Here is a 23489-nt window from a genome sequence, read left to right on the forward strand (position 1 = left end):
TAGAGTCTGAAGCGCAAGAATCACAGGAAACGCTCGTCTCGTTCTCCAGTTTGCGTCCGTATAATTGATTCAACACGCGTACAGTTTACATCCAGTGCATTTTTCTTGTCCTGTATATCTTATAGACGCAGTCTCAATCAAGGTTAATTCACACCTTGGTTTAGTCGAGGTACAAGGACGACAGCTAACCCCACCTCTTTTGCTCCATCAAGATATGTTAATTTTTTAACCAAACCCGCTGGATGACGACGTGGCTGTCTTCCTGAAGAGAGCTTTGCTGAATGAAATAATTAATAATACATTGACTAAGATACGCTCTTCCTCCAGGGCTTAATATATTGGTAAGTTCAGTTTGAATCAGTTAAGCCATGTAGAAACTTTGCATTGACCCAAGTCATTAAAATTAAAAAAGTTCCAAGCCATCCAGGCCTATATGTCGTCAAGACAATTGAGTAGTTGTCCAACAGAGTTATCCTTTTTTGTTTTAAGATAAAAACCATAGCTGTTATTACTGCCTAATATAGTTCCAATTGACCAACTACATGAGACATTTCCACACCATATTGACTATCATAAAACGTATACAACTCTTATTCACATATGGACGTTGCACTTCAGAATGTGTATTGATTAACTCGGCATGTACCAAACCATATTGACAAGTAAAAAAAACAAAATATGACTAAACATGACTGAATAAATCACCGCCCAAAACATGTTAAAGATAAGTGGCATTATAAGTACAATTTAAGTGCTACCATTTGTTAGTGCTACGGTTTGCTAGTGTTTTGGTCAAGGTAGAGTCTAAAAAGGTGTGTCTTGAGTTTTCGACGGAAGATGGAGAGGCTCTCTGCGGTCCTGATGTCATCAGAGAGCTCATTCCACCATCTGGGAGCAGGACAGCAAAGAGTCGCGATCTCGTCGAGTGCTTTTCTCTCAGTGAGGGAGGAACAAGCAGCGTGGCAGATGCAGATCGGAGTGTGTGGGTTGGGATGTAGGGTTTAACCATGTCCCGGATGTAGACTGGTCCCGATCCATTCACAGCGTGGTACGTCAGTACCAATGCTTTGAACTGGATGCGGGGAGCCACTAGTAACCAATGAAGAGAACGGAGAAGCGGTGTGGTGTGGGAGTATTTCAGAAGGTTGAAGACCAGTCGAGCTGCTGCATTCTGGATGAGCTGCAGTGGTCGTATGGCGGTAGCAGGGAGACCCGCCAGCAGAGAGTTACAGTAGTCGAGGCGAGAGATGACAAGAGCCTGAATCTGTACCTGCGCCGCCTTCTGAGTGAGAAGGGGTCGTATTCTCCTGATGTTAACGGTGTTCGCCAAAGTTAACAGTCAGGTCCTGAGTGGGCGAGTTTTTTCCAGGGAAGAGAAGTAGTTCAGTCTTGTCGGAGTTGATCTTCAGGTGATGGGCGGACATCCACTGGGAGATGTCAGTCAGACATGCAGAGATCCGTGCCGCCACCTGAGTGTCCGAGTCGGGGAAGGAGAGAATTAGTTGGGTGTCTGTGTTTTACAATTATGCAGACAGAACAAAATATACATAAAGAAATGCTTTCCCACCTCGCTGGAGTTGAAAGCCACGTGTCCAATGTGCCATTCCCATTGATGGTGGCATGACTTTGCACGTGGCATCTGAAAGTATTTGAGCACCAACATGTATTATCAGAATACGATTAGGGCTGTCAACAGATTATAGACAATTAACTAGTTAATCACACATTTTGTAAAACATTTATCTTGATAACAATATTTTTTTCTCTTATATTAACTGTTTACAGTTTAGTAATTTGTTGTTTCAACTCCATAATGAGCTTGACGTGTGTATATTATTTCATTGGAATGAGGGGCATATTAATCATATCATTTAATGTTAGATTCATGCTCATTGTGAAGGAAATAAATATATAACATTGAAAAGCATTGAAGACGCACATTACATTACGTGTCATTTAGCTGACGCTTTTAAACAACAAAGTAGTTAGTTAGCTGCTGCGAGTAGTAGTGTGTAAATAAAGTGATTCAATCGGGCCAAGTTATTTAGGGCACACGGAAACGTAAACAAAGTGGCGCTAATAGCGTGAAGAGGGGTCTTTTATTCCCGTGAAGCTACCGTAGTTAGCTTTACAGGAACAAAATACGTATGCTAGTTGATGTTCTTCAAGCATAGCATAGGCTGCCCTGGGCTGTGCTAAATAGTGCACAGCAGCCACAGCCGGCAGTAAACTCAAATTAGTGTGACAAATCTGCTCTAAAGTGTAGTTATTTAAGTCAATAACCTCAGCAAATAGAGTAATCTGAACCACTTTGTTCGTTAGATCAGCCGGAGACGCGGAAAAAAAGAGATGTTTGTGACGGGACGTCCCTTAAGCAGCTAATAGCACCGAATTAGTGTTAGCATGTTTACAGTATCCCCGCTATTTAAGTGGGTAAGACTGAAGAACGCACAAGGAAAAAGTCATCACTCACCTACCAAAGCGTTTCCACTTGGTTTAGTCCGTTTGGATTTAAGCATAGGTGTGTAGCTAGCAGTTTAAAATATAAAATACGGACTTGATACGAGCTGCAGCTGTTCAACGCCGGGGCTTCAATGGCGACCTCTCGCGATAACAGCATTAACTCACGCGACACTACGAGCCGCCCTCTACTCTGCGCATGTCCGTCAACAAAGACTGCTGGGTAATTGAGTTCTTTAACGTAACAGTTCCCCGTAACATCTAGTAAATAATCCCTCCAGCTCCACACATACGGCAGCTGTGCCCAGCAGCCGTATGTGGCTGAAACGAGTGTGACACAGCTGCTCTAACGTGTACAGTTATTTAATAACCTCAGCAAGGAGAGTAAACTGAATCATTTTGTCCGTTAGATCAGCCGGACACACGTTTAAAAAAAGAAGAAAAAAAAAAAAAAGTATGATTTCGTCGGGAGTCGATCTCACGACCATTGCATCGGGGGGCCAACACCTTACTCACTGAGCTATTCTTCCAGATGGATGTGAGAATTCGAAAAGTCACTGAAATAGGATTGGTCACTCTCCGCCAAAAATTGAGGTAATATTCACACTAAAAAAATTATAACTGCCTTCCTGTTTGTTTTAGAGAAAATTCCTCAGAGACTTTTTTAAGTCTCCCTTTAATACATTTGGTAAAAAATCAGCGGACTTGTCGGTCAAACAGGGTGCGGGCGGGGCTTCGTCAAAATCTTCCAGGGGGCGCAATGGAGGCAATTTTTCACTTTTGATCCAAAACTGCACATCAGGTCTGTAAAGGTCATCACGTAGGATACTCACAGAGGTTTTCAAGAGTTTTGGAGTGTGCCGAGGCTCAGAAGATGTGCTTGAACTTTCATGCGAATATGGCGACGTCACAGCCACAAAGTTGGTCCAAAACTCCCAATTCTCACTGTAAGCCATCGTCACAGTTTTACGTCTTATATTCCCAGATTTGAAGTTGATCAGATTAAAGGGCTAGGAAATGGACATCTAAATGTAGAAACTTTGCATTGACCTAAGCCAATAGGTGGCGCTATACTTTTTCGAAAATCACTGCATGGCATTACTTAAAGGCCTACACAAGCATCATGAATATACATTTATAGCCAGAAATATCAATGTTCCTTGGAGTTATACCATTTTACATTTTGGAAAAAAATCTTCCAAAATTGTCCAAACTGCACGCAAGCTCACGCCCAGGTAGTTTTATGAAAACTCTTGATTTTAATAACTTTTGACCCCAAGGGTGTCAGGAACCAGTTGCCAGATTTTGAAATGGATCGGATTTAAACTCTCGGAGGAGTTCGTTCGTTTGTAAATGCAAAAATTGAAGGAAATGGCCAAAAATACACAGAATCACCACAGCGCCCCCTAATGTTCAAATATTCTGGGAAAATTTGGGGATGTTCTAGGACTCATTGTGAACATGTCCTCAAAATTTGGTGAAAATGACGGTTAGAAAAAAAAAAAGTTATAGGCCTTTGAACTTTCAGGACACAAACCTACAAACTTCATTGGTCCATAACTTTATTGAAAAATGAGATATCAACATTCTTTCAATAACTTTTGATCGCATCGAGCCAACGATCATTTTGCCGAAGATTTCGTAAGAATCGGACCAAGCGTCTGGGAGGAGTTCGCAAAAACGTGTTTTTCACAAAATTCAAAATGGCGGCCATAAAACGGTAGGCGCATTTGCATACCATAATTTTTTTTGTGTACAGCACATCCAAGAGAACCTGTGTGAAAAGGTTCCAAGTCGATCGGTAAAAGTAAAAAAAAAAATTAACATTGCGGCCACTTTGGGGGGCGCTAGAGAGTTCTTTTTCTTCTCCTCTAATTGCGGGACCCGAATCATACGTCAATTTTGCGCACTTCTGATGCGCGTGCAAAAATTCAAGAGTTTTTGAACATGATAAAGTCCCCAAAAGTGCGTTCGAAGTGGCGAAATAATAATAATTAAAGCTGCAAGCAGCGATGAACGGGCCTTCGCCTATTCTCGCACGTCGGGGTGGGGCGGCGGTCGGCCGGGCTCGCGGGTCAAAAAAGACTAAAGAGACTAAACAAATCACTCTCGGGGCTGCCATTCAAACCCGAATCTGCGGCCTCGCGAACGGAATCCACCGACGCCGGGCTGTTGCCCCGCTGCAAAAGACCTGCGGAGTAATTGTTACGGGTCTCGGGCACGATGACCACAATAAGTATCACAGCAACACTTGTCTCGTTCTCCAGTTTGCGTCTGTATAATTGATTCAACACATATACACATCCAGTGCATTTTTCTTGTCCTGTATATCTTAGATATCATAAATGCAGTCTCATTTAAGGTTAATTCCCAGAAATATCCACCTGTAATTACCTTAGCTGTTATTACGGCCTACTATAGTTCCCATTGACCAACTACATAAGGGATATTTCCACACCATGTTGACTATGATAAACGTATACAACTCTTATTCACATATGGACATTGCACTTTAGAATGTATATTCATTAACTCAGCATGTACCAAACCATATTGTCATGTAAAAAAACCAAAACATGACCAAACATGACTAAATAAATCACTGCCCTTGCATACTGAACAAATATTGCATTCTGGATTCATTTTAAGTCACATGAGGAGTCTTGTGCATGCCAAGAATCAAACCCTGGTTTACTGCGCCAGGGGCCAACGCTCTGCAGATGACCTATATGGTCCAATACAATTTCACAATCGAAACGTCACTCAAATAGGATTGGTGCCTCTCTTGCAAAAATACAGCGAATTTTAATACTTAAATGAGAGCTAAAGGAGAAAATAAACGCAGTAGGTCACATAAGTTCTGTCGGATGTTCAAGTTGCCCAGAAGGATGAGCGGCGAGCTGTCATCTGGAAGTTGTAACTCTTCCATTCGTTGTAGAAGTAAATAACTTCTTCTCTGGAAGGATCATTTTCCGCTGTGGTCCAGTCGACTTGGGTCTTTGCCACGATTGCCCGCGGTTAAGCCCACCCGTGCCGTGTGGTGGAAGAAAAAAAGAAGGCCAAATTATTACATCCATCGACAGTCACACGATATGGAATGCTGTTGTACGAATGCGGGAAGAAGTCTTTTACAATTATGCAGACAGAACAAAATATACATAAAGAAATGCTTTCCCACCTCGCTGGAGTTGAAAGCCACGTGTCCCATGTGCCATTCCCAGTGATGTCCTCAGACTGGTGGCATGACTTTGCACGGGCCATCTGAAAATATTTGAGCACCAACGTGTATTATCAGAATACGATTATGGCTGTCAACAGATTATAGACAATTAACTAGTTAATCACACGTTTTGAAAACATTTATCTTGATTACAATATTTTTTTCTCTTATATTAACTGTTTACAGTTTAGTAATTTGTTGTTTCAACTCCATAATGAGCTTGACGTGTGTATATTATTTCATTGGAATGAGGGGCATATTAATCATATCATTTAATGTTAGATTCATGCTCATTGTGAAGGCAATAAATATATAACATATTGAAAAGCATTGAAGACGCACAATACATTACGTGTCATTTAGCTGCGCCCGGCTGCACGCTGCGGGGAGATTATAGACAATGAAGTTAAACAACAAAGTAGTTAAGTTAGCTGCTGCGAGCACGGTTCTACTCAAAGTGTGTAAATAAAGTGATTCAATCGGGCCAAGTTATTTAGGGCACACGGAAACGTAAACAAAGTGGCGCTGATAGAGTGAAGAGGGGTCTTTTATCCCCGTGAAGCTACCGTAGTTAGCTTAGCTAAAAGACGTATGCTGGTTGTTATTGTTCAGTGCTAAATAAAAACCCTCTTGAATGTAGAACACAACTCACGTCTGGCCTCATACCATGACAGGCACATTAATGTTGACAATTAACTTCGTTAGCCTTGTGTTCACCTTTCCTGCCGGTCCGTCTCTGACCGTAGTCGGAGTTTGCAGGGGGAGGCGTTGCTGTCTGCTCCAGGGCCAAAGTACTGTCGGCTAAGTAAACTTTGGGGTTAATTCCCTTCGTCCCGGGGTTGGTGAATAAAAGTCCGCTTTACTTTCTTTGAGGATTTATTAATCTAACACTGAGTAACAAAGTTACAGTACAGACAATTCTCCGGCCGCTACATCCACTCCGTCATCACAACAACAACACAACTTCCTCATGCGCTCTCCCCCTCCGTAGCCCGTGCGTGTAGCTCTTAAAGGGGCCGCACCATTTTCTCTAGTAACATCACCATGACGTATGTTGCAGAATACGTCTATTTAAATCCAGATGTAAATATATTGAACTGTCCGTGTTATTTGTCCAGGTTAGATGTGTCGTAACTCGCAACCAGCTGCCCGGTCCGCCAGCTGAGTGCCTCAGTCTGCTGTTTCATTCTGTTCATGTGCCACGGAGCAGCTTCTGTCCTTAAACTGAAACGATTTTCACAAACCTGCTCTTAAGTGTAGTTGTTTAAGTCAAACACATCAGCAAGGAGCGTAAACTGAATCATTTTGTTCGTTAGATCAGACGACACGCGTTTAAAAAGAGGAGGAAAAAAAAATAATTTCGTCGGGAGTCGATCCCACGACCATAGCATCGGGGGGCCAACACCTTACTCACTGAGCTATTCTTTCAGATGGATTTGAGAATTCGAAAACTCACTCAAATAGGATTGGTCACTCTCCGCCAAAAATACAGGAAATATTCACACTAAAAAAATTATAACTGCCTTCCTGTTTGTTTTAGAGAAAATTCCTCAGAGACTTTTTTAAGTCTCCCTTTAATACATTTGGTAAAAAATCAGCGGACTTGTCGGTCAAACAGGATGCGGGCGGGGCTTCGTCAAAATCTTCCAGGGGGCGCAATGGAGGCAATTTTTCAATTTTGATCCAAAACTGCACATCAGGTCTGTAAAGGTCATCACGTAGGATACTCACAGAGGTTTTCAAGAGTTTTGGAGTCTGCCGAGGCGCAGAAGATGTGCTTGAACTTTCATGCGAATATGTCGTCGCCACAGCAACAAAGTTGGTCCAAAACTCCCAATTCTCACTGTGAGCCATCGTCACAGTCTTACGTCTTATATTCCCAGATTTGAAGTTGATCAGATTAAAGGGCTAGGAAATGGACATGTAAATGTACAAACTTTGCATTGACCTAAGCCAATAGGTGGCGCTATACTTTTTCGAAAATCACTGCATGGCATTACTTAAAGGCCTACACAAGCATCATGAATATACATTTATAGCCAGAAATATCAATGTTCCTTGGAGTTATACCATTTTACATTTTGGAAAAAAATCTTCGAAAATTGTCCAAACTGCACGCACGCTCACGCCCAGGTAGTTTTATGAAAACTCTTGATTTTAATAACTTTTGACCCCAAGGGTGTCAGGAACCAGTTGCCAGATTTTGAAATGGATCGGATTTAAACTCTCGGAGGAGTTCGTTCGTTTGTAAATGCAAAAATTGAAGGAAATGGCCAAAAATACACAGAATCACCACAGCGCCCCCTAATGTTCAAATATTCTGGGAAAATTTGGGGATGTTCTAGGACTCATTGTGAACATGTCCTCAAAATTTGGTGAAAATGACGGTTAGAAAAAAAAAAAGTTATAGGCCTTTGAACTTTCAGGACACAAACCTACAAACTTCATTGGTCCATAACTTTATTGAAAAATGAGATATCAACATTCTTTCAATAACTTTTGATCGCATCGAGCCAACGATCATTTTGCCGAAGATTCCGTAAGAATCGGACCAAGCGTCTGGGAGGAGTTCGCAAAAACGTGTTTTTCACAAAATTCAAAATGGCGGCCATAAAACGGTAGGCGCATTTGCATACCATAATTTTTTTTGTGTACAGCACATCCAAGAGAACCTGTGTGAAAAGGTTCCAAGTCGATCGGTAAAAGTAAAAAAAAAAATTAACATTGCGGCCACTTTGGGGGGCGCTAGAGAGTTCTTTTTTCTCTCCTCTAATTGCGGGACCCGAATCATACGTCAATTTTGCGCACTTCTGATGCGCGTGCAAAAATTCAAGAGTTTTTGAACATGATAAAGTCCCCAAAAGTGCGTTCGAAGTGGCGAAATAATAAGAAAAAGAAAAATTCTTGCAATTTCAATAGGGCTTTCGCCCGACTTGCAGTCGGCTCAGGCCCTAATTAAAGCTGCAAGCAGCGATGAACGGGCCTTCGCCTATTCTCGCACGTCGGGGTGGGGCGGCGGTCGGCCGGGCTCGCGGGTCAAAAAAGACTAAAGAGACTAAACAAATCATTCTCGGGGCTGCCATTCAAACCCGAATCTGCGGCCTCGCGAACGGAATCCACCGACGCCGGGCTGTTGCCCCGCTGCAAAAGACCTGCAGAGTAATCATTACGGGTCTCGGGCACGATGACCACGATAACAAAAAGATGCATTCCTGTAAAATAAAGGTAGAGTCTGAAGCGCAAGAATCACAGCAAACGCTCGTCTCGTTCTCCAGTTTGCGTCCGTATAATTGATTCAACACACGTACAGTTTACATCCAGTGCATTTTTCTTGTCCTGTATATCTTATAGACGCAGTCTCAATCAAGGTTAATTCACACCTTGGTTTAGTCGAGGTAGAAGGACGACAGCTAACCCCACCTCTTTTGCTCCATCAAGATATGTTAACTTTTTAACCAAACCCGCTGGATGACGAAGTGGCTGTCTTCCTGAAGAGAGCTTTGCTGAATGAAATAATTAATAATACATTGACTAAGATACACTCTTCCTCCAGGGCTTAATATATCGGTAAGTTCAGTTTGAATCAGTTAAGCCATGTAGAAACTTTGCATTGACCCAAGTCATTAAAATTAAAAAAGTTCCAAGCCATCCAGGCCTATATGTCGTCAAGACAATTGAGTAGTTGTCCAACAGAGTTATCCTTTTTTGTTTTAAGATAAAAACCATAGCTGTTATTACTGCCTAATATAGTTCCAATTGACCAACTACATGAGACATTTCCACACCATATTGACCGTGCAATCTCTTCTTCAAACTCCGTTTGAAAGAAGACCACTGGCTGAAAAACAAAAAATAAAAGAAATGGGACCGGACCAGCCACAAATTAACATCAGACAGCAGGTGAAAGACAAGGAAGCGTCGTACACTAGAGGCTTTTCGCGGACATGGTACACTAGGAAGCCGTGGCTAACCGGCTGTGGAGTAACTAACTCGCTGTTTTGCTTCCCTTGTTTGCTTTTTAAAACCGCAGCGACCGATCGAGTCTGGTGTGAAAACGGTGTTCAGGACATGAAACATTTCATCTCATCTGCTCCTCCAAGCACTCACCATCTCATCTGCTCCTCCAAGCACTCAGCATCTTATCTGCTCCTCCAAGCACTCAGCATCTCCTCTGCTCCTCCAGGCACTCAGCATCTCCTCTGCTCCTCCAGAGATGCTGTTGTGTCCCTGGAGGAGCAGAGGAGATGCTGTTGTGTCTCTGGAGGAGCAGAGGAGATGCTGTTGTGTCCCTGGAGGTGCAGAGGAGATGCTGTTGTGTCCCTGGAGGAGCAGAGGAGATGCTGTTGTGTCTCTGGAGGAGTTTTATGTTTTTTTTGTGTGTCTGTCTTAGAGGTGGTTTGCTGTACGATTTATGTGAACACTGGAGACAATGTAAATAATTTTTATTGACTTGCTCACCATTACAATTGGTAATGCACAGTCTTCTTCATCTAGTGGTTACTCCATGTAATAACAGCGACTATTTGCCTCTTTGTGTATATTGAATATTGACGCAAATTACAGCAATTATAAGTTCACCTTGTATGACTTGGTTTCCTAATATGATGTGTATGACTTGGTATGACCTTGTCTTTGAAAGAACAATATTTGAAATCTACAAGGACATTCTAAATTCATAATAATTACATTAGATGCTATTTGTTTTTAAGTCGTTACTTTGGTGTTAATGTAATAAATAAACGGCAGAAATCTCCCTCAGCCCCCCCTACTTTTTCCATCACCAGCCGCCACTGCTTAACAGTAACCCGTAATATCACAAAACGTGTTTGCATCTCCACCCGTATGTTGCTTCCCAACGGAGCCACCAGCTCACTGTGATTACGCAATACAAAATGGCGGAGAGTGCGATCTTTGGGGACTATATTTTGCAGCATTGTTCAATAAACACAATTGAAGTCACATCAGGAGTCTAATTAATTAAGAAAGGGCGATGTACAAAGTGCAAAACATGAATAGCGGTTACTTTGAACAGAAATACATTACGTTAGAGCTGGCAAACGCCAGGTCACTCACGTCTCCCCCTCCAGCTCCACACATACGGCAGCTGTGCCCAGCAGCCGTATGTGGCTGAAACGAGTGTGACACAGCTGCTCTAAGTGTACAGTTATTTAAAAACCTCAGCAAGGAGAGTTACCTGAATCATTTTGTCCGTTAGATCAGCCGGACACGCGTTTAAAAAAAGAAGTAACAAAAAAAAAAGTGATTTCGTCGGGACTCGATCTCACGACCATAGGATCGGGGGGCGGTCTCTTACCAGGAGAGCTAAACCCTCTGATGGCTTTGAGAATTCGAAAACTCACTCAAATAGGATTGGTCACTCTCCGCCAAAAATTCAGGTAATATTCACACTAAAAAAATTATAACTGCCTTCCTGTTTGTTTTAGAGAAAATTCCTCAGAGACTTTTTTAAGTCTCCCTTTAATACATTTGGTAAAAAATCAGCGGACTTGTCGGTCAAACAGGGTGCGGGCGGGGCTTCGTCAAAATCTTCCAGGGGGCGCAATGGAGGCAATTTTTCACTTTTGATCCAAAACTGCACATCAGGTCTGTAAAGGTCATCACGTAGGATACTCACAGAGGTTTTCAAGAGTTTTGGAGTGTGCCGAGGCTCAGAAGATGTGCTTGAACTTTCATGCGAATATGGCGACGTCACAGCCACAAAGTTGGTCCAAAACTCCCAATTCTCACTGTGAGCCATCGTCACAGTCTTACGTCTTATATTCCCAGATTTGAAGTTGATCAGATTAAAGGGCTGGGAAATGGACATGTAAATGTACAAACTTTGCATTGACCTAAGCCAATAGGTGGCGCTATACTTTTTCGAAAATCACTGCATGGCATTACTTAAAGGCCTACACAAGCATCATGAATATACATTTATAGCCAGAAATATCAATGTTCCTTGGAGTTATACCATTTTACATTTTGGAAAAAAATCTTCCAAAATTGTCCAAACTGCACGCAAGCTCACGCACAGGTAGTTTTATGAAAACTCTTGATTTTAATAACTTTTGACCCCAAGGGTGTCAGGAACCAGTTGCCAGATTTTTAAATGGATCGGATTTAAACTCTCGGAGGAGTTCGTTCGTTTGTAAATGCAAAAATTGAAGGAAATTGCCAAAAATACACAGAATCACCACAGCGCCCCCTAATGTTCAAATATTCTGGGAAAATTTGGGGATGTTCTAGGACTCAATGTGAACATGTCCTCAAAATTTGGTGAAAATGGGGGTTGGAAAAAAAAAAGTTATAGGCCTTTGAACTTTCAGGACACAAACCTACAAACTTCATTGGTCCATAACTTTATTGAAAAATGAGATATCAACATTCTTTCAATAACTTTTGATCGCATCGAGCCAACGATCATTTTGCCGAAGATTTCGTAAGAATCGGACCAAGCGTCTGGGAGGAGTTCGCAAAAACGTGTTTTTCACAAAATTCAAAATGGCGGCCATAAAACGGTAGGCGCATTTGCATACCATAATTTTTTTTGTGTACAGCACATCCAAGAGAACCTGTGTGAAAAGGTTCCAAGTCGATCGGTAAAAGTAAAAAAAAAAATTAACATTGCGGCCACTTTGGGGGGCGCTAGAGAGTTCTTTTTTCTCTCCTCTAATTGCGGGACCCGAATCATACGTCAATTTTGCGCACTTCTGATGCGCGTGCAAAAATTCAAGAGTTTTTGAACATGATAAAGTCCCCAAAAGTGCGTTCGAAGTGGCGAAATAATAAGAAAAAGAAAAAGAAAAATTCTTGCAATTTCAATAGGGCTTTCGCCCGACTTGCAGTCGGCTCAGGCCCTAATTAAAGCTGCAAGCAGCGATGAACGGGCCTTCGCCTATTCTCGCACGTCGGGGTGGGGCGGCGGTCGGCCGGGCTCGCGGGTCAAAAAAGACTAAAGAGACTAAACAAATCACTCTCGGGGCTTCCATTCAAACCTGAATCTGCGGCCTCGCGAACGGAATCCACCGACGCCGGGCTGTTGCCCCGCTGCAAAAGACCTGCGGAGTAATTGTTACGGGTCTCGGGCACGATGACCACAATAAGTATCACAGCAACACTTGTCTCGTTCTCCAGTTTGCGTCTGTATAATTGATTCAACACATATACACATCCAGTGCATTTTTCTTGTCCTGTATATCTTAGATATCATAGATGCAGTCTCAATCAAGGTTAATTCCCAGAAATATCCACCTGTAATTACCTTAGCTGTTATTTCTGCCTACTATAGTTCCTATTGACCAACTACATAAGGGATATTTCCACACCATGTTGACTATGATAAACGTATACAACTCTTATTCACATATGGACGTTGCACTTTAGAATGTGTATTGATTAACTCGGCATGTACCAAACCATATTGACAAGTAAAAAAAACAAAATATGACTAAACATGACTGAATAAATCACCGCCCAAAACATGTTAAAGATAAGTGGCATTATAAGTACAATTTAAGTGCTACCATTTGTTAGTGCTACGGTTTGCTAGTGTTTTAGTCAAGGTAGAGTCTAAAAAGGTGTGTCTTGAGTTTTCGACGGAAGATGTAGAGGCTCTCTGCGGTCCTGATGTCATCAGAGAGCTCATTCCACCATCTGGGAGCAGGACAGCAAAGAGTCGCCATCTCGTCGAGTGCTTTTCTCTCAGTGAGGGAGGAACAAGCAGCTTGCCAGATGCAGATCGGAGTGCGTGGGTTGGGATGCAGGGTTTCACCATGTCCCGGATGTAGACTGCTCCCGATCCATTCACAGCGTGGTCCGTCAGTACCAATGCTTTGAACTGCATGCGGGCAGCCACTCGTATCCAAAGAAGAGAGCGGAGAAGTGGTGTGGGAGTATTTTGGAAGGTTGAAGACCAGTCGAGCTGCTGCATTCTGGATGAGCTGCAGTGGTCGAATGGCGGCAGCAGGGAGACCTGCCAGCAGAGAGTTACAGTAGTATTTGGTGTATTATCAGAATACGATTAGGGCTGTCAACAGATTATAGACAATTAACTAGTTAATCACACATTTTGAAAAACATTTATCTTGATTACAATATTTTTTTCTCTTATATTAACTGTTTACAGTTTAGTAATTTGTTGTTTCAACTCCATAATGAGCTTGACGTGTGTATATTATTTCATTGGAATGAGGGGCATATGAATCATATCATTTAATGTTAGATTCATGCTCATTGTGAAGGAAATGAATATATAACATATTGAAAAGCATTGAAGACGCACATTACATTACGTGTCATTTAGCTGACGCTTTTAAACAACAAAGTAGTTAGTTAGCTGCTGCGAGCACGGTTCTACTCAGTGTGTAAATAAAGTGATTCAATCGGGCCAAGTTATTTAGGGCACACGGAAACGTAAACAAAGTGGCGTTAATAGCGTGAAGAGGTGTCTTTTGACGCTGTAAAGCTACCGTAGTTAGCTTAGCTAAAAGACGTATGCTGGGTGAGACTGGAGAACGCACAAGGAAAACGTAATCACTCACCGTCAAAGGCGTTTCCACTTCGTTGAGTACATGTGGACGTAAGCACCGGTGTGTAGTTAGCAAGCTGGCTGACTGGCTGCTCCATCCGGCAGCCGCTAGCTCCACTCGCTATCCCAGTTAGCTGTCCGTGCCGTCGAGCAGATATAACAAGCCCTTAAACAAAACGTACCTCACTGGCTGCACACATCCAAGAGGGAATGAGAACACTTTGCTTACATCCACATAGTAGTAATAGTTCCTGAAGTATAGGTGTGTAGTTAGCAGTTTAAAATACGGAGCGGTGATACTTTGCCTGTTCAACACAAAACCGGAACATGCGCAGACTACGTGCGCGGCTGTGCGCACGTAGTCTGCGCATGTCCGTCAACCAAGAATAGGGAATTCTGGGTGATGAAGTTCTTTAACTTAAAATTTCCCCGTAACATCTATTTACATCACCAAACGTGTTTGCATCTCCACCCGTATGTTGCAGAATACGTGTATTTAAATCCAGATGTAAATATATTGAACTGTCCGTGTTATTTGTCTAGGTTAGATATGTCAAACCCGCGACACGCTGCCAAACGGCTGCGCCGTGAGCCAGCTGTCCTGCATCAGCCTTACCTTCTTCTGTCAGCTGTATGCGCGGCCACGGAGCAGTTTCTGGCCTTAAACTGAAACGAGTTTGACATACCTGCTCTTAAGTGTACAAAGTCCATAACCTCAGCAAGGAGAGTAAACTGAATCATTTTGTCCGTTAGATCAGCCGGACACACGTTTAAAAAAAGAAGAAAAAAAAATAATTTCGCCGGGAGTCGATCCCACGACCATAGCGTCGGGGGGCCAACACCTTACTCACTGAGCTATTCTTCCAGATGGATTTTAGAATTCGAAAAGTCATTGAAATAGGATTGGTCACTCTCCGCCAAAAATACAGGTAATATTCACACTATAAAAATTATAACTGCCTTCCTGTTTGTTTTAGAGAAAATTCCTCAGAGACTTTTTTAAGTCTCCCTTTAATACATTTGGTAAAAAATCAGCGGACTTGTCAGTCAAACAGGGTGCGGGCGGGGCGTCGTCAAAATCTTCCAGGGGGCGCAATGGAGGCAATTTTTCACTTTTGATCCAAAACTGCACATCAGGTCTGTAAAGGTCATCACGTAGGATACTCACAGAGGTTTTCAAGAGTTTTGGAGTGTGCCGAGGCTCAGAAGATGTGCTTGAACTTTCATGCGAATATGGCGACGTCACAGCCACAAAGTTGGTCCAAAACTCCCAATTCTCACTGTGAGCCATCGTCACAGTCTTACGTCTTATATTCCCAGATTTGAAGTTGATGGGATTAAAGGGCTAGGAAATGGACATGTAAATGTAGAAACTTTGCATTGACCTAAGCCAATAGGTGGCGCTATACTTTTTCGAAAATCACTGCATGGCATTACTTAAAGGCCTACACAAGCATCATGAATATACATTTATAGCCAGAAATATCAATGTTCCTTGGAGTTATACCATTTTCCGTTCTGGAAAAAAATCTTCCAAAATTGTCCAAACTGCACGCACGCTCACGCCCAGGTAGTTTTATGAAAACTCTTGATTTTAATAACTTTTGACCCCAAGGGTGTCAGGAACCAGTTGCCAAATTTTGAAATGGATCGGATTTAAACTCTCGGAGGAGTTCGTTCGTTTGTAAATGCAAAAATTGAAGGAAATGGCCAAAAATACACAGAATCACCACAGCGCCCCCTAATGTTCAAATATTCTGGGAAAATTTGGGGATGTTCTAGGACTCATTGTGAACATGTCCTCAAAATTTGGTGAAAATGACGGTTAGAAAAAAAAAAAGTTATAGGCCTTTGAACTTTCAGGACACAAACCTACAAACTTCATTGCTCCATAACTTTATTGAAAAATGAGATATCAACATTCTTTCAATAACTTTTGATCGCATCGAGCCAACGATCATTTTGCCGAAGATTTCGTAAGAATCGGACCAAGCGTCTGGGAGGAGTTCGCAAAAACGTGTTTTTCACAAAATTCAAAATGGCGGCCATAAAACGGTAGGCGCATTTGCATACCATAATTTTTTTTGTGTACAGCACATCCAAGAGAACCTGTGTGAAAAGGTTCCAAGTCGATCGGTGAAAGTAAAAAAAATAATTAACATTGCGGCCACTTTGGGGGGCGCTAGAGAGTTCTTTTTCTTCTCCTCTAATTGCGGGACCCAAATCATACGTCAATTTTGCGCACTTCTGATGCGCGTGCAAAAATTCAAGAGTTTTTGAACATGATGAAGTCCCCGAAAGTGCGTTCGAAGTGGCGAAATAATAATAATAATAATAATTCTTGCAATTTCAATAGGGCTTTCGCCCGACTTTCAGTCGGCTCAGGCCCTAATAATAATTCTTGCAATTTCAATAGGGCTTTCGCCCGACTTTCAGTCGGCTCAGGCCCTAATGAATTCTTGCAATTTCAATAGGGCTTTCGCCCGACTTTCAGTCGGCTCAGGCCCTAATAATAATTCTTGCAATTTCAATAGGGCTTTCGCCCGACTTTCAGTCGGCTCAGGCCCTAAAAATTCTTGCAATTTCAATAGGGCTTTCGCCCGACTTGCAGTCGGCTCAGGCCCTAATAATAATGAGGCCAATGTCTAAAACAAGCCATTTGTACAGCTCATTAAAGAAACAGTGTTTGTGTTATTCTATAAAAGAATGAAGGTGAAAGTGAGAAAAACGATCCAGTTATTCTTTGAACTGATAATTATGGGATGTCTCACTGTAATAAATCAGACTAGATATCTGCTTCCGTCCCATTTCCTCTGCGGGTCCCCACTGATCACAGAAGCTGTTTGTAGAAGGAGTCACAAACCCGGCTCATCATTTTGGCATAAAGCACAAGCTGCTTGTTTAAAGTAAAAAGAAAAACCTTTTTACCTTTTTGTCAAATGAAACCTTCTCAGATAAAAGATCCTAAAGCGAAAGTTGCTCCGGTCATTTAATGAAACCTTTTCATTTTGTGGGGATCTAATAGAATCTCCTTCCTCTCCTCTGTGATTAATCTCCTTTCTATTTTTTGCTCCTCTTTATTTCTGTAGCAGCTTGGTGGAGAAAAGGAGGCTCGTCCTTCCCTCTCGTTGTGTTTGTATAAAATAAGAAGAAAATGCCGTGAAGTTCCTGTTTCCTGTTTGTGTTCGGTGGAAACGACGCAAACAGACGCTGAACTATCAAAGAAAGACGCTCTGAATGTGAACAACAAGGACTGCGGCATCTTTATTTGGCCTCTCATGGATCTTCAGACTGTTTATCTGCCAGTGGACGTTTATGTTAACGCCGAATCGCTTCAGAGTAAAAGTCCAGTGGCAGATAAACACCAAAAGGAAGCTCATTCCTCCAGCTTTATTCAGTCCATTAATCCATGGCCCAGTGATCTCTGCGGATAGCAGGCTCTCTCAGATACTCATTGATATAGTGTAGGTCGGGGTAATTAACCAATTGAAGCTCACTGTGAAACACCTCTATGGCATCGCAGTCACCAACCAGCCATCTCCGTCCTCTCAACCAAGCCCCCCCACACACAAGGATTTTATTTCAAGCGCAGCGATCATCAAGCGTGGATTTGAATCATGGATACAAGATGTATTGTTTTTTTTCCATGCTTATTACTTGATTGCTTACAGTTGCTTTATTTGAATAAAAGTTCTGTGTATTAATCACTGACCCACATGAATATTCAATGACCTGTAGTGGAAAAAGCTCGGATTAAAATGTCCTGTTCGACCACTGGAAAATAAGTCACTGTGAGTAAGTGGATGTAGTCACCGTGAACATTTTGGATTTCTTTTGCAACCAAGAAACCAACCAAGCAAGTCAATCAGCATTAAGCCCCGCCCTAAAGCATCCCCTGCTTTATGGTCTGTTTGGAGCATCATTCACTAAATGAACATCATGCTGTATTTAGGAAGACTTGAAACGAGAGACTGAGACCGTAAACGTATGTTTACAATGCTTATAATTTGAGAAGTAGAGTCATTTTCCGATAGGGGAGTCCGACCAGAGGAGTCGCCCCCTGCTGGTCACTACAGAGAATGCAGCTTCAACTGCTTCGCTGTCACTGCCTCTGTTTCCTCACGGCTGCTGTTAGTTTTCCGGATGGGAGTAATTAGATGTTCTTGTGCACAGAGACAGTGACTCTTCACCTAAACTGTTCCCACACCTTCAAAGACGGCTACAGATGCAGTAAAGCCTCCTGCAGCCTTCTCGTGTGACTGTTGCAGCTTTAATTGGAGCTTCTGACGTTCCGGCACACTTTTTAACAGCTACTTTCTCGAGTGCAACTTCACCCCCCCAACGTAGCGATTCCCCCTGATCTGATAAATTGTGGGACTTAACCCGACTGAGCATCTGCATTTTTCATTCAACTCAGGGAGCCAGAGTATTAAACGGGGGGGGGGGGGGGGTTGTCAAGGGAGCCGCTTTGTGGTATCAGCGTATTTGTGCGAGCGCTGTCGAGGATGTGCCATCGGTCCGTGGCGATAACTCGGTGAGACCTTCATCTGTTTAAGTCTGGCAGCAGATGAGGGAATAAAAAAAAGGAGACCGTGGCTCCTATTTGTAGGAGCCAGGGTTGGGTGACGGTGTGCAACGGAGTGAGTAAAAGCAATATAATTTTCTTTCTTTTTTTTTTTGCTCGGAAGAAGAGTCCTACGAAATGTCGGGCAGCCAAAAAAAAGCTTAAATGTATGAAAGGATTTTAAGGACACAGTTCACAAAGATGGGGTATTCTGGCCTGGAACCTTGTCTCACAGAAGGTGCAGAGGATGAAGAGCGACGTTCTCATTTGGGAGGAGACAGATTGTAGATGTGGATGATGGAAAGCACCACTACAGAAATCCTTTTTTTGTCAACTCTCTTAATCTGACAACAGTATGTTTTCTGAGGCGCCAAAACCGTAAAAAAAGCGTACGATCTTCCTTATGGTTTTAAATGAATGCTTGGGCTCAGGCATAATTGGGGGGCGTGGCCTGTTTGGAGGAGCGCTTTGCGTGTTTTATTCTTGGTGGCGCTTTTGCTGCTGCTTGTTGTTCATTCAATCTCTGCTGAATTTAACGTCGACGCCATCGTGTTTCAGTCAACAGTCAAATCCGCCTGAAGCTCATTCAGGAGAAAACCACCCTGCTTTGAGCTTCCCTTCCTGCTTCCAGGACCTCCATCGAAATATGACAGCCGAAGGAACAATGAACCTCACTCGGCCGTAGAATAGGAGGAAAAACCCATTGTGTCCCCTGTGTGATTGTCCCTCTGAGGCAGGTAATGATTGTGTGTGATCGATCCTTGGAAACATGGAGCTCTGGAAGTATTTGGACATTTTTGGACACGTGCCTTTGAGTCTGTTGACGTTGTGGTTATAAAACCAAAGGGGGGGGGGTTGGACAAGTTGCACGCACAGGGAACAGATGGTACGCCTCGTCGAGCCGTCCGGCCCTTTGTCCGCTTTATTGCCGCTCGAACCCGGACTTCCTTCCTCTCGTGGACCAGAAGAGTCACCTCACTTCCTGCTGGAAATCCCTCTCTGAAGCTTTACAACGTTCCCATCCAAATGCTGCAATCACGCTTCGGGGACTGCATGGGACTCTTCTGGTTTCTCGACTCCACGGCTCTGATTTGAGAGAAATGGGTTCGTTCCTTGCCTTCTTCTCTTTTCCGGGAAGGGGGTGTCGAGGATGGAAGGCACGGCGGTGGAGAGAAATTTTAATTACCCTTTTTGGGTTCTCCCTCGACGCTGCTGGTGGGGTTCCCGGTGTGACGAAGACTCGACGAGGACGAGATGTGCTTTTCATGAGGCTCCCCGTGTAACACGCCACTTCAGCTCCTCCACTGCTGGGCCTTCTCATGCATCGTTTAACGTGGCCCTCTTACCGTGAAGTAGGACCAAGACACGACACCTACTCAGCGATTGTTCGTTTTGAAGTGCAAATGGAACCTGGTTCGTTTTCATCCTCTCATCATCAGGCTAATAAAGGTCCCACATCCGATCTGCTCCTCCTCTCCTCTCGGGTACTCGCCACGTTGGACCTCACTCGCCCCAAGAGGGCCTTTAAATACCGGAAAAACACTTCACGCTCAATTAGGTGGTTCCTCAATTAGATTAGTGCCGCGGATTATTTCCCCGCCAAGTGGCCGTGAAGCAGGCCGAGGATCGACCCCGCCGGGGGAGGCGACCTTTCGCTGCAGGTTGCCGATGCTTCCATTTGCATATTTCTACGTGAGGAATGTGCTCGTGGTACTTCGGTTCCTCCGGCCTCAAAGAGGCGGCTCTCCACACATGCAGATGTCTTTCCTCAAGCCGTCCCGTCGAGGGCTTTAATTTATTCACCCCACTTATTGATTCAGACAGTGATGCATGTCCACGGTGCAACTTATTGCCCTCTACTGGGGTATTGACTGGAGAAAACCTTTTTATTGTGCCATCATCACATGGCCCGCGAGCCTATTTCTGCAAGCGGTGCATTTTTTTTATGCTCACAATCATAAAGGCAGACAAGCAAATTATGCACAAACATAAACACACGCCCACACACAATATCAAGATTTGATGTGTATGTATGAGGGGGTCAATTATGAATATTGATCGAAAACAAGGAAGATCTGGTATTTAGTTTTTCCACAATACCACCACATCTATAAATGGAGGAATGACAGTTAGAGGAAAAGACTTTAATTAATGTGGGTGATTCAGTCAGGATGATATTTGTGAGTTTTTCTGGCATCGATCTGTTGATGCCTCCAGGCCTTAATGAATGCACCGAGGGGGGGCGATGGATTAAAGAAGGTCGTACTTCACTCCAAACACACGTGCCTCATCCTGGGAAACTTGCTTTGTCACGCTGTGACTAGGCCCAGATTCTACCTCTACGCCCGGTGACGGCAGCTTCAAGTTTGCAGACCTTGAATAAAGCCCTTGACTGTCGGAAGAAGGGGCGGGAACACATTATGTCGACATCACATATTTGGACTTATTGTCAAAACATTTCAAATTTTGACTATTTCATAGGGGCTTTTGATATTTTTTAATTTTCTTACGTTTTTCCCATGAAAGTGTTTGACAATATTTTGACTTTATTTTCCTTAAACATTTTTTGACAAATATTTTTAACAATTGTTAACACAAAATTCTTTTGAAATATTTAGAATTTTTTTTCCCGAAATGTTTTTGACCTTACATATTTTGACTTCATATTTTTAAATTGGTTTCCATATTTGTTGACAACATATTTTGACTTTTTAAAATTACTTTTTAATTAACTCTTTTCTCAAAACATTTGTTGACATATTTATTACTTTTTTGAAATGTAATGTTTTGACCTAATATTATTTCGACTTTTTTTCCATATTCTTTTCCATGTTTGTTATTGTGACTTTTTTGCATTTTTTCCATGACCTAATATTTTTACTTTTATTGTCAAAACATTTTTGAGATAAATATTTTTCATAATTTTTCACTTTTTTGTCAAAATTCTTTTGAAATATTTAGACTTTTTTTCCCGAAATGTTTTTGACCTTACATATTTTCAAAACATTTGTTGACATATTTTTTCTTTTTTGTCATTACATTTTTTAACATAATATTATTTTGACTTTTTTTCCATATTCTTTTCCATGTTTGTTATTGTGACTTTTTTGCATTTTTTCCATGTTTGTTATTGTGACTTTTTTGCATTTTTTCCATGACCTAACATATTTTGACTTCCTTTTTGTCAAAAGATGTTTTTACCTAATATTTTTGTCGACTCAACATATTTTCACATTTCTTTTAACTTTTTTCTTTAAACCAGATTTTAGATAATTTTTCTTGACTTTTTTGTCCAAACGTTTTTTGACATATTTTTTTACTCTTTTTCAAAAAAAAAATTGACTTAAACTTTTTGCCTTTTTTTCTATGACCTAATATTTTCACATTTGACTGTTGGCATGAAGAAGATGCAAATTGACACGCATTGCTGTTATGCAAAGAGTTTGTTTCGATAAAGGTTTGATGTCTCACACATGGAAGGTTTGGTCAGAAGTTTAGATCGGTTTGGTTGTTAACGCCGTCGACGTCTCGTTGCACATCAGTGATTCCGACAAACAAGAACAAAAACACGAATGCGCCTCTCCTCCATTTTCTTTTAACGCAGCGCACCAGTTGAGCGACAAAACCAAACTTAAGACCAGCCGCCATTTTTTATCTGTATTGCATGACGAGCTCGTCCTCAGCTTCACGTCGTCCGCTTCCCTTAAAGAAGCCTCTTCTCGCCGCGTCGCTCGTTGCGCTTCACAGGGCGACGAAATCACAACGCCAAGCGTTAGCGGCAGCAGCTAACATGATGTGGCGCTCATGGCCTCTCCGATAAGCTGATGTTCTCCTGCAGCTCGAGGAGGTGGAAACTGAAGTAAGCGGAGTCGGATCAGAGGGAGGAAGCCCGGCAGTGGTTCTGTGCACGCGTTTCTCGCCTCCTGTCCTTCCGCCCCTCAATCTCCAGCAGAGCAGAGTGTGTTTTCCTTCCACTTGGCATCCGGGGGGGATGATTCACTGGGTCCGCTCCGGTTCAGCTGGAGGCAGGATTAGAGCTGGAAGGCTTCTTATTATCCGCCCAGCGTTTTTGGGCGCCGTTCGTCTGTTTGAAGAGAGCAGCGGAGCTTAAGACAAATTGCCCCGGGGGGGGCGGGGGGGGGGGGGGGGAGGCTGGCAACGTGGTGACGAAACGGGCAGCAGGGGGTCTGTGCGCGCGAGGGGGGGGGGGGGGGGGGCTGTGAGGATTCAGTTCAACGGGGTAAAGGGTGGCAGCAGGACGCCAGCTGGATGAGGGATGGTGATGAGGTCACAGCGAGCAGTAGACCTTTCTATAGAAATAGAAAGTTTCATTATCACGCAAAAGCCGTTTTTTTGGATTTTGTAGGTTTTGTCGCACAAATACAAGAAATGTGAATCAGATAATTCAATCCAAAGACGGGTCTAAAGTAGGCAGGTGGAGGTGAGACAACAGACTCCAAAACTGTGAGGAGAAAAAAGCAGAAACGGTTTATTTGAAGGATTTTCTCTCTGCCCGAGTAAGACTTTTTCTTCCATAACATCCTCGTGCAAAGGAAACATTCATTTGTCTACTTTGTATGTTTGTGTTTGTATATTTCTGCTAAATTGGGCAAAAGTTAAATAGCGTAACAGGAAGTTTCGGCGTCCAATTACGCGCTGCCTGAGCAGGGGGCAGATTTGGGGGAGAGTTTTCTCCAAAACTTCTATCCGTTGCA

General features: G+C 42.7%; 1 long non-coding RNA gene across 1 annotated transcript; it reads right to left on the bottom strand.

Annotated features, from left to right (window-relative positions):
• Positions 1–737: 737 nt before the first annotated feature.
• Positions 738–2588, bottom strand: LOC134107489 (uncharacterized). The gene is made up of 3 exons (XR_009942762.1): positions 2474–2588; positions 1568–1639; positions 738–1469 (listed from the first exon to the last, which is right to left on the bottom strand). It is a non-coding gene; the product is annotated as an uncharacterized LOC134107489 (long non-coding RNA).
• Between the last annotated feature and the right edge of the window lie 20901 nt (positions 2589–23489).

This window comes from Pungitius pungitius, chromosome 19, assembly GCF_949316345.1.
Source record: "Pungitius pungitius chromosome 19, fPunPun2.1, whole genome shotgun sequence".
Lineage (NCBI taxonomy): Eukaryota > Metazoa > Chordata > Actinopteri > Perciformes > Gasterosteidae > Pungitius > Pungitius pungitius.